This window comes from Dryobates pubescens, chromosome 10 (genome assembly GCF_014839835.1).
Source record: "Dryobates pubescens isolate bDryPub1 chromosome 10, bDryPub1.pri, whole genome shotgun sequence".
Classification (NCBI taxonomy): domain Eukaryota; kingdom Metazoa; phylum Chordata; class Aves; order Piciformes; family Picidae; genus Dryobates; species Dryobates pubescens.
Window position 1 is genome coordinate 12,412,212 of NC_071621.1, and position 13,937 is coordinate 12,426,148.

The following is a 13,937-nucleotide window of genomic DNA, read 5'->3' on the forward strand; positions in this document are numbered from 1 at the left end:
TGACTGGCCCCATCCTCCTGACACCCTTTAAGCACTTACAGGTAGTCAGTCTCCTCTAGGTTTTAGACTTTAAAGCCCCAGGTCCCTCAGCTTTTCCTCATAAGAGAGATCTTCTAATCCCCTTATCGTCTTTGTAGCCCTTTGCTGTAGGCTCTGAAGGGAGGTTGTAGCCAGGTAGGGGTTGATCTCTTTTCCTAGGCAATCACCAACAGAACAAGAGGACACAGTCTTGAGCTGTGCCAGGGGAGGTTTAGGCTGAGTGTTAGGAAGAAATTCTTCATAGAGAGAGTGATTGCCTGGGGAGGTGGTGGAGTTGCCATCATTGGGAGTGTTTAGGAGGAGACTTGATAGGGTGCTTGGTGCCATGGTTTAGTTGATAAGATGGTGTTGGGTGATAGGTTGGACCTAATGATCTTGAAGGTCTTTTCCAACCTGGTTAATTCTGTTCTATTCTTTTCTCTCAAGCAGTCCCCTGTCCTTCTTAAATGCTGGTCAGAAACAGCTCTCCCCTCCAACTCACTGCACAGCTGGAACAAGGAGAGACCAGTCTGCTTCTCCATCTTATTTTCCCTTTATTATAAGCTTGTTTTTCTAGGCTCCTCCACCCTCATCCTAATATCCTCAATCCCTTCCTCGCCTCTGGCTCTATTGTATTTCCCTAGCAGCCTGCTGATACACCTCTTGAACTTATTTATAGTCTTATTTATAGCACAGCTTCAGCCACCTCACTTGTTAACCTATACCAGATGTTTATTCCCCTTTGTGCAAAACCAGGCTGCGCAAGCTCGTCTCTATCCCTGGGGCCTTTTCATTTCAGATGGTGGCCCCAGCTGCCCTGCCCTTCACATGAGACCTGATTTTTGCTCCAGCAAACAAAAGAGCAGCTCAGAAATGGTCCAGGATGATGAGATAAATGTGCCAGCTTTGTGGCAGCCCTAATAAAGATGAGTGTCCACAGCACGTCCTCTGCAAGCTGTGTAGCAGGTTTTACTCCTAAGAGCATCCCAATGGGAAGAAAGTGGACCAGACTCAGCTGTATCCAGAGGGATTCAGAGAATGGGAAGTAGCTCTCACTGGGGATTCATCCTCAGCTTTTGCTTCATTAAGTTCACAGCACTGTTTGCAAACTCTGCTCTTAACTTTACCCATCCTCTGCTGTCTTATCCCTGGAGATGCTGTGATCCAACATCTTAACTCATTTTGGAGTCATCACTGTTTCTGGTATTACACAGGTGACCAGTGCCCCACACATCCTAGATCTCAGGGATGAGCTTCCCAAAAGCACACGGATTGAGTGGTATTTCCTAGAGTTGCAAGTGTCTGAACCTCCAGATCTGTCCAAGCTGAAAGACAAGCAACCTCCAGATACCATCTCTGAGGTCTTTTCCAACCTGGTTGATTCAGTGATAGCACCACCCAAATGACCAGCAGCAATTCATGCTAAAAGTTGGGCCATTATTCCAAGGAGTAAAATATTTTATGATGAAAGTGGTGAAAGACTGGCCCAGGCTGCCCACAGAAGTGGTGGATTCCTGGAAGTATTCCAGGTCAGTTTGCTGGGCTCTGAACAATCTTTTCTAGTTGAAGGTGTCCCTGCTTGCTGCATGAGGATTGGAATAAACCTCTAAAGGTCTCTTCCAACACAAGCCATTCTGTGACTAAGATTTTCCCAGCTCTCCATTTCACTTCACTTGTCAGCAGAGCAGGATGCTAAACCTCTCACATTACTCCTTCATGGTCAGGGGTTGGTGGCTGTGTGACAGGGTTAATTCACACACAGGGCCCCATTAAAAGGCCACCATGGAGGCACATCTGCCCTTCCCACCTTGTCTGCAAGCCCAGCTGCAGGCAAGCAGAGCTCTGCTCTGCAGAATAGCCCCTGATATGCCATAAATGTGTGAAATAAGAGTTTTCCAGGGGGGACCATCAGTGATTGCAGCCAGTGCTGTGAGCCCCAGAAGCACAACAGGTCCACGTTCATCATGAGAGCAGCTTTAGAGGCAAGCAAGCTAATACTGTGTTGGATGTCTCCTTGCTGTCTTCTGATCTTTACACTCAGTTCTCTCCTCTCCTCCCCTCAGCTAGCAGCAATAAGTCATCCTGGAAACCACCAGCCAGAGCCTGCCAGCACCTGCTTTGCTTCCTAGCAGCTTTTTCCAATCCCCTGCACAGGGCACTTTGCTTTTCCTCCTCCTGCCTTGCAAGGAATATGTTGATAGGACTTTTCCTAACACCTCCTTGGCGTCTGCATCCCTCATGCCCTAAAGCCACTCTGTTGTAAATGCCAGCATCTCACAGCCAGCCTCTCCTCCCCTAACTGCTCCAGCAGCTGCTCTCTCTCTCTTTTTTCATGGTGCCAGCTTTTGTCCTATTCAATGCACGACTGAGAAACACCCTGTACTTTTCCAGCCTCATTGCATCCCTTCCCCAGCAATTGCAGAGGCCTCCAGAGCAGGCTGTCAGCAATCCCCTTTTTCTCTTATTTCCTCTTCCAAAAAAAAAAAAAAAAAAAAAAAAAAAAAAAAAAAAAAAAAAAACCAAAAAGATTTTTCCCATGGTGAATTTCATAATCCTGGTGGCTCTTATGCAAAATGAACCAACAAACACCTCCCCCCTCCCCAAGGCTTGAACTAAATGATACAAGTCAGTTTCGCCCAGCAGAAAGCATCAAAACAAGCACATGTTCACTTTTGCTTTCTTCTTTGCTCGGTTTTCCAGGTCAGCATTAGGCAGGGGAAAAAAAAACACCTCAGGCTGACAGTGATATCTCCAAGGCAATTCAAGAGTCTCCCCGGGGAAGCAGCAGGAGTCTCATTATTTTATATTCTACCAGACAGAATACTAAATTTGGGGAAAAGCCTACCCCGACCTCTGCAATAAGAAAGGAAACTTCTCAAATTGCTCTCCAAAGCCCTCCGATTCCTGTTTCATTACCTCGGCATGAGCATTCCCAGGCGTCTTTCTTTTAATCCCTGTTGATCAAGAGGGGCAAGGCTCAGCACATCTCTGGCCAAAAGGCTCGTTCAATATTATGAGCCAGTCTTAATATGAGCAGAGGGAAGGGAAAATACTCACTCTGCACATTCACTTCGCCTTTTCTGCTGTAAAGCATGCTGGATTTTAATGATTTCTATTTACCAGGAACCTCAGATTAGCTTTAAAGCATTTAGCAGTAATTTATTTTCTTCTTTTTTTCTTTCTTTTCTTGCCTTTTTTCCCTTTTTTTTTTTTTTTTGGCTTTCTTAACTGTGAAACAAGAGGGAAAAAAAGAAAAGGGGGGAAAAAAAGCCCTCACAACCCTGCAAGCTTTGAGTCAGAAAGCAGACGAGTTTGCAAGGCCTCATTTTTCTGGAAAACCGCTGTGCCGGCAAGGCTAGAGAGAGATTGTTCAGATACAAAGAAGGGGAGAAAGAAAGAAGAAGAAGAAGAAGAAGAAGAAAAATATATCAGATCCAAATATATCTGTGGATAAATATTTCACGCTCCTTTCAAAGAGCTGGGTGGGATCAGCCAAGCAACTGAGAGTCCTACGCTGTGCGAGGCTGCCATCTCCTGGGGAGGGCAGCCCCAGTGCCAGGACATCCACCACCAGTCTTGGAATCAGTTTGGTTGGAAAAGACCCTTTCAGATCATCAAATCCAGCTGTTAATTGAGTTAGATTTGATATCTTAACCCTGGAAAATATTGCTTCCCAGAGAAAAATAAATTGACGCTGTGTCCCAGATCATCCTCATAGGTAAACTCAGGAAATGTGGGTTAGATGAGTAGGATTGAGAACAGGCAGAATCGGAGCATCACAGAATCACAGAATCACCAAGGTTGGAAGAGACCTCAAAGATCAACGAGTCCAACCTGTCACCACAGACCTCATGACTAAACCGTGGCTCCAAGTGCCACATCCAATCCCCTCTTGAACACCTCCAGGGATGGTGACTCCACCACCTCCCTGGGCAGCACATTCCAATGGCAAACAGCTCCCTCAGTGAAGAACTTTCTCCTCACCTCGAGCCTAAACTTCCCCTGGTGTAGCTTGAGACTGTGTCCTCTTGTTCTGGTGCTAGTTGCTAGAGAGAAGAGACCAACTCCCTCCTGTCTACAACCACCCTTCAGGTAGTTGTAGAGAGCAATAAGGTCTCCCCTGAGCCTCCTCTTCTTCAGGCTAAACAACCTCAGCTCCCTCAGCCTCTCCTCACAGGGCTGTGCTCAAGGCCTCTCCCCAGCCTCGTTACCCTTCTCTGGACACATTCAAGTGTCTCAATGTCCTTCTTAAACTGAGGGGCCCAGAACTGAATTTTTTCAGTAGGAAAAGATCTCTAAGATTACCAAGTCCAACTGTTGACATACCACCATGGCCATTAAACCATGTCACAAATTGTTACATCTACACAATTTTTTTTAATACCTCCAGGGATGGTGACTCCACCACCTCCTTGGACAACCTATTGCAATGTCTGACCTCTCTTTCAACGATTTTTTTCCTAATGTCCAACCTAAACTTCCCCTGCTGCAATCTCAGGTCATTTCCTCTTGTTCTGTCACCTGATACTAGGGAGATGAGACCAACCCCTGGCTCACTCCAACCTCCTTTCAGGGAGAGAGCAATGAGGTCTCCCCTCAGCCTCCTTTTCTCCAGACTAAACAACCCCATTTCCCTCAGTTGCTCCTCATAAGACTTGTTCTCTAAATAACAGTGCTCAGAGGGTTGTGATCAGTGGCATAGGATCTAGTTGGAAGCCGGTAACCAGTGGTGTTCCCCAGGGGTCAGTACCGGGTCCAGTCTCATTCAACATCTTAATCAGTGATCTGGATGAAGGGATGGAGTCTACTCTTAACAAGTTTGCTGATGATGCAAAACTGAGAGGAGCAGCTGACACAACACAAAATATATAAAGCTATACTCAGCCTAGCAAAAATGCAGCAGTCACAATATCCAGGAAGGCAGTCCTCAAGAACAGGAAAAGAAAGAAGATAAGATGAGAAAGAAAGCCAGTAGAAGACCCAAACAAAAACCTCCTCTCTCCTTAACAAACCTCCCCTTTTATACTGAGTGTGATGCTCATGGTCTGAGATACACCTGTAGCCAACCCAAGTCAGCTGTCCTGCCTGACTCAGAGCTAACAGCCTGCAGCCTGTGTCTGGCCTGGGATTGTGTTGCAGAAAAGCCAGGACTCCTGGACAGGTTGAGGAGTTGGGTCAAGGGGAATGCAGTGAAGTTCAACGAGGTCAAGTGTAGAGTCCTGCACCTGGTGAGGAATAACTCCCTGCACCAGTACAGGTGAGGGTTTCACCTGCTGGAAAGCAGCTCCATAGAGAAGGACCTGTTAGTGCTGATGAAGAAATGTAAGTGCATTTGTATGTAACTGCATCTCAAAATACTACATTTCAATATCTGAAGGGCACCTACAAGAAGGCTGGGGAAGGACTGTTTAGAAGGGCTTGTAGTGAAGGGGCAATGTTTTTAAACTGGAACAAGGTAGATCTAGGTTGGACGTTAGGATGAAGTTCTTTACAATGAGAGCAAAGAAATACTGGAAGAGGTTGCCCAGGGATGTGGTTGAGGCCCCATCCCTGGAGACATTCAAGGGCAGACTTGATGTAGCCCTCAGCTACCTGATCTAGTTGGAGGTGTCCCTGATGTCTGCAGGGGGGTGTGGACAAGACAATCTTTGAGGGTTCCTTCCAATTCAATGTATTCTGTGAATCTCTGAACCAATCTGAGCCAGCAATGTGCTTTCTGTAGCCAAGGCCAGTGGTATCCTGGCATGCATTAAGAAGATTGTTGCCAGTAGGTTGAGGGCGGTTTTCCTTCCCGTCTCCTCTGCCCTAGTGAGGCCATATCTGGAGTATTGTGTCCAGTTCTGGACTCCCCATTTCAAGAGAGACATTGAACTGTCTAGAGGAGGGATACAAAAATGCTGAGGGGACTGAAGCCTCTCTCTGAGGAGGAAAGGCTGAAAGACCTGGACCTCTTTAGCCTGGAAGAGACTGAGAGGTTAACTTCTTAGTGTTTATCAATATCTAAAGAGCAGGGGTCAAATGATGGCTCCAGTCTCTTTTCAGTGGTGCCCAGAGAGAGCACAAGGGGCAACAGGCACAAACTGGAACATACTAAGTTCCATCTGAACATTGGGAAAATGTTTTCATTGTGGGTTCTGGAGCACTGCAACAGGCTGCCCACAGAGGATATGGGGGTCTCCTTCTCTGAAGAATTTCAAACCTGCCTGGACATAATCCTATGCAATGTGCTCTAAGTAGCCCTGCTTGAGCAGGAGGGTTGGACTAGATGATGACCAGAGGTCCCTTCCAACCTCTAATATACTGTGATTCTGTGATTAGGTTCAGTTCAGTAAATGGTCCCAAATGAAACCAAGTCAGCCTGGAAGATGCCCATTCACTTCATGATCTGCTCTAAGGAAACCTGCTTTAGCACAGAGGTTGGACTAGATGATCTCCAGAGGCTCCTTCCAACCCCTAACATTCTGTGATTCTGTGAACTGATGCCTCCATCTCCAGCTTTTGCCAAGAGTGGAGAGCAGAATCCAGAGAGCAGAGTGGGTATACACACACCTTTGTTTACAGGGACTTGATGAAGCAATGTGGATAACTGGGGCATGCTGCATTGCCGCAAGCAAGCTACGCATTTCTCTATTTATTGCATCTGCTGGTCTTTTGTTACAGTGGTATTTCCCTCCACTACAGTTCCACCAGCCCATTTTCAGTTACATCTGCTTTGTCCCTTTCCCAGGAGCCTCCTGATGGCACCACAGAGGTGGAAATCAAGGTTATAGCAGGTTTGGCTCGGTGAGCAATGGGTTATGGGAGAGAAGAGGTAAGAGATGTGTGCTATTAAGCTGCCTTGACCAGGTAACTCCTGATGTCCTTTGGGTGCTCTGACTCCACCTGCATGTGTCAGAAAATCTCTGTGCTGGAGAAGGTTGGCTGCAGCTGTTTCTCACAGGGATGAGTCTAGTACGAGGGCTCTTATCATGGTCCTCTGCAGCAGGCAAGCTTAGGTTTTGGCAGTAGTGGTGTTACCCTTGGCAGAGAGCAACCTGGATGCTGATCTGGTTTAGGAGCATAAAGGCACAGCTTTAGTACAGGAACAGTCTTTCTGTGCTGCACTTAGAGAACTATTAAAGGGGGAAGATCTTTCCATGTCCCTGGGAGTGGAGGATGCCCAAGGTCAAGAGCAGAAGAGAACCACTTGGTCATCTAGGTCCCCCTTCTGTATGTCACAGGTGCAACATCTTCCCACACATCGCCTATATTAAGTCAAATTAGAGCAAAGTATTTAGTCCTAATGCATGGTACAGATGGAAGCCAGGGTAGATGAAGGTGCTGAAAGTCTGGTAGGAGGTCAAAAGCAGCCAGATACCTCGCTGCAAAAGACAGAAAATCTCATAGGCCCCAAATGTCCTAAAAAAGTGGGAAAATATCCAAGTGGCACACTCACAGGCTGTTGGCTGCTGCCAGACTGAACTGCACAGGCACAGCCTGAATGGGATGCTGCAAGGAGTCAACCTGGAAGTAGTAACATGAAATGCCACCACATCCTGCAAATAAGTTTCTTCTTCCTTCCAAGGAGTTTTACTTATGAGGAGCAGCCCCCTGTAATCACTCTGAAACTGCTAACAGCTCTCTGGGTTTCAGAAAGAAGAATTAAAAACAAATTAGAGGTAATGAGCTCTTAAATTGCTTCTGAATCCACTGTGTGGATGAGAGTTTTGGTGGATTTGGATAACAAAATCAAGCAGGGTCCAGGGCATGCAGGAGGGTGGTATGGAATTTAAGAATATTTTGAAGCTTCCCACTGAATATCAAATGTGATGCAACTACTCTTTTCTCACTGAAAACAGTAGTAAGAAACTCACCCAAAGCTGAAGCCAAGAATCAGATTCAGCCTGAAGAAATGCTGTTCTCCCCCATATGAACTGTGCCAGCACCACATTAATTGACTTATGTTACTAGTTACTTCTTCCCTTCTTCTGGAATAGTTATATACAGTTACTCTTCTGTTATTAGTTACTCCAGGCCTAAATGGTTGCAGATGATCTGCAGAAAGAGACATGAGGTGATGGGAACTGAGGGGCCCTTCAGTTCTCTCCATCCTTTTCTGCATAGTAGTACTGAGTTTGGCTTACAAGGCTTACAAGAATGACTTATAGGACTTGGAACAGGCTTTTTTGTGGGGGTCAGGTACCCCATGGAACACAAGCCCTGTGAGGAGAGACTGAGGGAGCTGGGGTTGCTTAGCCTGGAGAAGAGGAGACTCAGGGGTGACCTTATAGCTCTCTACAACTACCTGAAGAGGGGTTGTAGTCAGGCAGAGGTTGGTCTCTTCTCCCAGGCAACCAGTACCAGAACAAGAGGACACAGTCTCAAGCTGCACCAGGGGAGGTTTAGGCTGGAGGTTAGGAGGAAGCTTTACGCAGAGAGAGTGATTGCCCATTGGAATGGGCTGCCGGGGGAGGTGGTGGGGTCGCCATCGCTGGGGGTGTTCAGGACAAGGCTTGACAGGATGCTTGGTTGCATGGTTTAGTTGATTAGGTGGTGTTGGATGATAGGTTGGACACGATGATCTTGAAGGTCTCTTCCCACCTGGTCTATTCTATTCTATTCTATTCTATTCTATTCTATTCTATTCATGGATGGGCTGCCCAGGAATGGGGCTGCATTTAGCTATGCAGATGAACATCAATGTGGACACTCTGCACCAAAACTCCACAAGTTCAGTTGTGAATGTCAAAGGACAAGGTAGTGGGGCACATCTTGCTGTTAGCAGATGGCTAAAGCTTATCTGTCTAAATTCATTTACTAATCAAAATCAACAGTTTATGTGTTTTGGAAGGTGAAAACAGCAGAAATCAGTATTTAGAAGCAGGACAGGATGAACCCTAAGCCACTTAGCACAAACTTGTTTGCAATGTGCTACTAATCCCCTCCTATCCTGTCTTCATTAACCTCGTGTACACTGTACCTGTGCAACCGATAACGCGGCAGTGTTTGGGAAGCAGCTTTCAAACAGCCTCCCTTCCCCACTCAGGGAGCCCATCCAGCAATGTTTTAAAGCATGTCTTGTATCTCATTGGAAGTTTTTTTTTTTGTCCTAAACTTTTAGGGAAATAAAGTAAGCCACCTTGCTGGGAAATGCAGTCTTTGCCAATGTCTACAGCAGTCACCTCTGTGTAGTGGCTAGAACGTCCCACTCTCAGCCAAGCCCTGCCTTCATGCACAATGGTCGCCCTCACCAACTTTCCCAGGTCATCTCTGCTGCTGCCTCTGACTGAACACTTGCATGAGTGAATTTACCCTCCTGAAAATCAGCTTGTGAGCAGAGGAGCCAGAACAGCCTGGCAAAAGGGAAGAGATGAGTCATGTCTTCAGGCTTCCTACAGAGGTGCCCCAGCCCATCAGTGTTTAAGAAGTTTTTTGGACAATGTCCTTAGCAATATGTTTTCAGTTTTGGTCAGCAGTGAAGTGGTCAGGCATTTGGACTTGATGATTATTGTAGGTCACTTAAAATTAATACATTAAATTATCTCCTTTCTCCTCTTTGGTCTTCTTCCCTTCCCTTCCCTTCCCTTCCCTTCCCTTCCCTTCCCTTCCCTTCCCTTCCCTTCCCTTCCCTTCCCTTCCCTTCCCTTCCCTTCCCTTCCCTTCCCTTCCCTTCCATACAGCTCCAAAGTAGTGACCATAAACAACTTTCAAGCATAAGACCACCTTAACCTTAAACTTGCCACACACTCAATCAGCTCAGACAAGTTTCTTTGCAGGATCAGACCTGCAGGTGAAGCCCAGGACAAGTAAAGGGGAACAGTGAACCACACCACTCCTTGCTTTGATGATCCCATTTACTCAGCTGGGAAGGGAACAAACCTGTGCCCCTAACTGTTTCTTTTATGAAAGGAGGGCTGCAGGATCCCTTTACAACCTCACCAGTTTACCTTCTTTCCTTAAAAAAAAATAGTAATTACTGCAGTTTTCAGGCTTTCTTTTAATGGAGAATCTGGAACCCTATGCAACACTACAGATCTGGGGCAGAGGGGCTGGAAAGCTGTCAGTAGAAAATGGCCTAGGGGTATTGGCAGAAATCTGGCTAAATATAAACCAGTAGTTTGCCCAGGTGTGGCAGTACATCCAAATCCCCTCCCCTCCCTTCCCACAGAAACAGGATGGGGGGAAACAGGGAAGCTGGGATGAAGGGAGAGAGAGGAGACACCTCCTCCTCCCAGGCCTGTAGATCAGTGGGTTCACCTAGGTCCTTTCCCCAAGCCACATGTCCTGCCAGGCACAAACCCCATCCAGGGTCAAGTCTGGGCATGTTTTGGTCAAGTCTCGGTATGTCTAAGTAGACAACTGATGATTATCCATTTCTGCTCTTTTTCAGCTTGGGATATGCTTAAAGGTAACACAAAAATTATCTGGCTGAATTAAAACAGGTGAGCTACAGAGAGCACAAGGCTCTTCTCCTGGGTTTTTGCCATACACTCACATGGATTATAAGCAGCAGCAGTTCAGAAGGATTCACCAGTAAAAAGAGACAAAAGAGAAATTCCCACAATTGGCAAACAGCATTGTGACTAATGGATATATTCCTAAAGTCTCCAGGAAATTCCTACCTTTTATTAGCAGGGGGTAACATCCTTGGTTTGGATTTATCTTCTTCTAAATACTGTTCTCAAACCATTTGTAACCATTCCTATTGTGAAGATAATTTCTCAACCAAGTACCAAACCTTTTATAACCTTTCTAACTTTTCTATGTAGTTACGTGGGAGGCAGAGCCAAATTAATAAATAATTCATACTTTTATTAATTTCTCACCTTATTACCCTTTATTCATAACACCAGGTGGCCATGAAGACCAACAGCATAGGGGCTTATATCAGAAAAAATGTGACAGGCAGGACCAGGGAAGTCTTCATGTCTCTTTACTTGGCACCCGTGAGGCCAAACCTCAAATACTGGGCTCAGTTTTGTGCCCTTCAGCACAAAAAAAACATTGAGGTGCAGGAGCATGCCCAGAGAGGGACAACAAAGCTGGTAAAAGGTCTAGAGCACAAGTCTTCTGAGGATCAGTTGAGGGAACTGGGGTTGTTTAGCCTGGAGAAAAGGAAGGGAGACCTGAAAGAAGGTTTTAGTGAGGTGATGGTTGGTCTCTTCTGCCAAGTAACAAATGATAGACCAAGAAGAAACAGCCTCAACTTGTGCCAGGGGAGGTTTAGTTGGATTTTAGGACAAAAGTTTTCCCCAAAAAGGGTTGTCAAGCCTTGAAACAGCCTGCCCAGGGAAATCCCATCCCCAGGGTTATTTAAAAGGTGTGTAGATGTGGTGTGGCAGGACATAGTTCAGTGCTGACCTACCAGTGTTTGGTTAATGAACAGACTCGATGATCTGAAAGGTCTCTTCCAAGCAATATAGTTCTATGTTTCTATGATTCTAAGGTTTGTGTTGTCATCCCAGGGAAAACTACAGTAAGGCTACCTTAGCAATGCTGGAACAAAAATTTTAAAAACAGGTTACCTCCAGGACTTAATCTTCCTATTTCCTATTTTCTTCTTTTATAACTAATCTTCCTACTCACTGGAAGCAGAACATCAGGGCTTTGTGCTCCCCACAGCCTGGGTAAGGATTTTGTGCATCCAGTCCCCTGGCAGAAGGATGTCCCTTTCCCTCTGCAGGCCAGGATTAATATAAGGCAGTTAACTTAACTAGCAGCATATGTCTGCATCTTTTTTTCCCAGTGCCATTTAATCTCTCTTATCCACTGACCATGCAAGTCTACCATAATCACTGCAGAGTAATTATGTGATTATTCCAGCCCTCTAAATTACAGCTGCAGCTTGGACTCTAGCAATTGCAGGTGACACAGCGAGGCCAACTTTTCTCAACTGTTAGTTAATTACAATTAGACAGAAGGAAAAAAAAAAGGAAAGAAAAAAAGATTTACAAAACAAAGCAAACAACAAAAAAAAACCAAAACATAAACCACCCCAAACTAACCACACAATAATAATAACAATAAAACAACCTGCCAGAAAATGCAACGTCTGCTGTGAATTTTCACCCCAGTCTTTCTCATCACAAGGAAGATTAGAGTGGGAGCCATTAATAAGATGGCAATTTATGTTAATTTATCAGCACCTAAGCCCAAGAGCCTTAATAAAACTAGCTAAAAGGAAATTTATGATAAACAAAGGCAATTATGTTGTTGCTGCTATTACAGTGGCATTTCAAATCCTGTTGTGCTGGGTATTATTGTCTAACTGGCTCAGGTGTGAAGGAGGAGGATGGGATGTGCAACAGTAGGTCTTGCAAAAGGTTGAGGACAACATCAGAAAGATCAGCAGGTCCTCTTCAGACTCTGTCTTGCAAAACCTGCATAATTAGCTGTCCAGGTTTAAACTGGAACAGCTCCAGACAGAGGACAGAATGTATTTTAGCCCACTTCACCTCCTGCTTCCCCCATGGGGAAAAACTAGGCAAGGGAAGGTAAAAGGAGTAAATCATAGAATCATAGAATGGGCTGAGCCAGACCAGAAGGTACCTCCAAAGGTCATCTAGTCCAACCTCCCCACAGTCAGCAGGGATATCCACAACAAGAAAAGGCTGCCCAGGGCCTTGTTGAGCCTCACCTTGAATATCTCTAGGGAAGGGGCCTCAGCAACCTCCCTGGGCAACCTGTTCCAGTGTTCCACCACCCCCATAGTAAAGAACCTGTTTCTAACATCCAGTCTAAATCTGCTCTTCTCCAGTGTGAAGCCATTGTCCCTTGCCCTGTCACTGCAGGCTTTTGTAAACAGTCTCTCTCCATCCTTCTTGTAGCCCCCTTCAGGTACTGGAGGGATGCTATTAGGTCTCCCTGGAGCATCCTCTTCTCCAGGCTGAACACCCCGAGCTCCCTCAGCCGGGCCTCATTTTTGTGGCTCTCCTCTGGACCCTGTCCATCAGGTCTATGTCCTTCCTGTGTTGAGGGCTCTGGACCTGTACACAGTGCTCCAGGTGAGGTCACACCAGAGCAGAGTCAAGTGGCAGAATCACCTCTCTGGATCTGCTGGCTACACATCTTTTGATGCAGCCCAGGATGTGATTGGCCTTGCACAGAACTGGAAGTTAATAAAAATAATACTATTTACAAAAGCAAACAAAAGTACAAGAGCTATTAAGGGAGAAGGATATATACAATCAGAACCAGCTATGGTCCACCTGCTGCCAGCTAGGCCCTGAACTGGGTCTCAAGTACACAGTAAAAATATCTTCCAGCCAATGAAGCCTCCCCCTTGTTGCAAGAGAAAGCAAAAGCCGTGTGCCCAGAGCAGGGAGAGAGAGCTGACCAGAAAGTCTTCTTCTTGTATAGGGATAATACAGGAAAGGGGATAACATGCTACAACATCCTGTGCCTCCCTCTTGGGACATTCTAGACTCTCAGGGGAGTTTTCATCTCTATGGTATTCCAATTAATCCTTAACCTACAACATCAGCAAACCACAAGATTCAAAAACCAATGAAATGAGTAGAAATGAGGCTTTTACAAGGGAGGGGATGAACCAGAAGACCAACTTGCAGTCCCTCTCTTTGCCTTTATGACCATTTCATGTGGCTTTCCTCCAGTGGTAGGGTCTTTCTGATGCCATTGAGCTAGGGCTGAAATTTTTTTCTCCTTGATGTAGGGAGGGGATCAAAGATTCTAAGACATGAAGATGTGCAAGATACAACTACACCCCCAAAAGTTGCAAGATATTTTTTTTTCCCCATAGTATTTGGAATTCTGATGAGAATTCCCAAAGTGTAAATGGCTTCTCAACTGATGAAAAGCTGTTAAAATATTAGGCATCTGCAAGGTTTCTTTTATTTTAGTTGGTTGGTTTTGGTTTGTTGTTTTTTTTTTCAGTGAGTCTGGCTTAAATGAGTAAAGCCCATGAATGTGCTTTCTGAGTC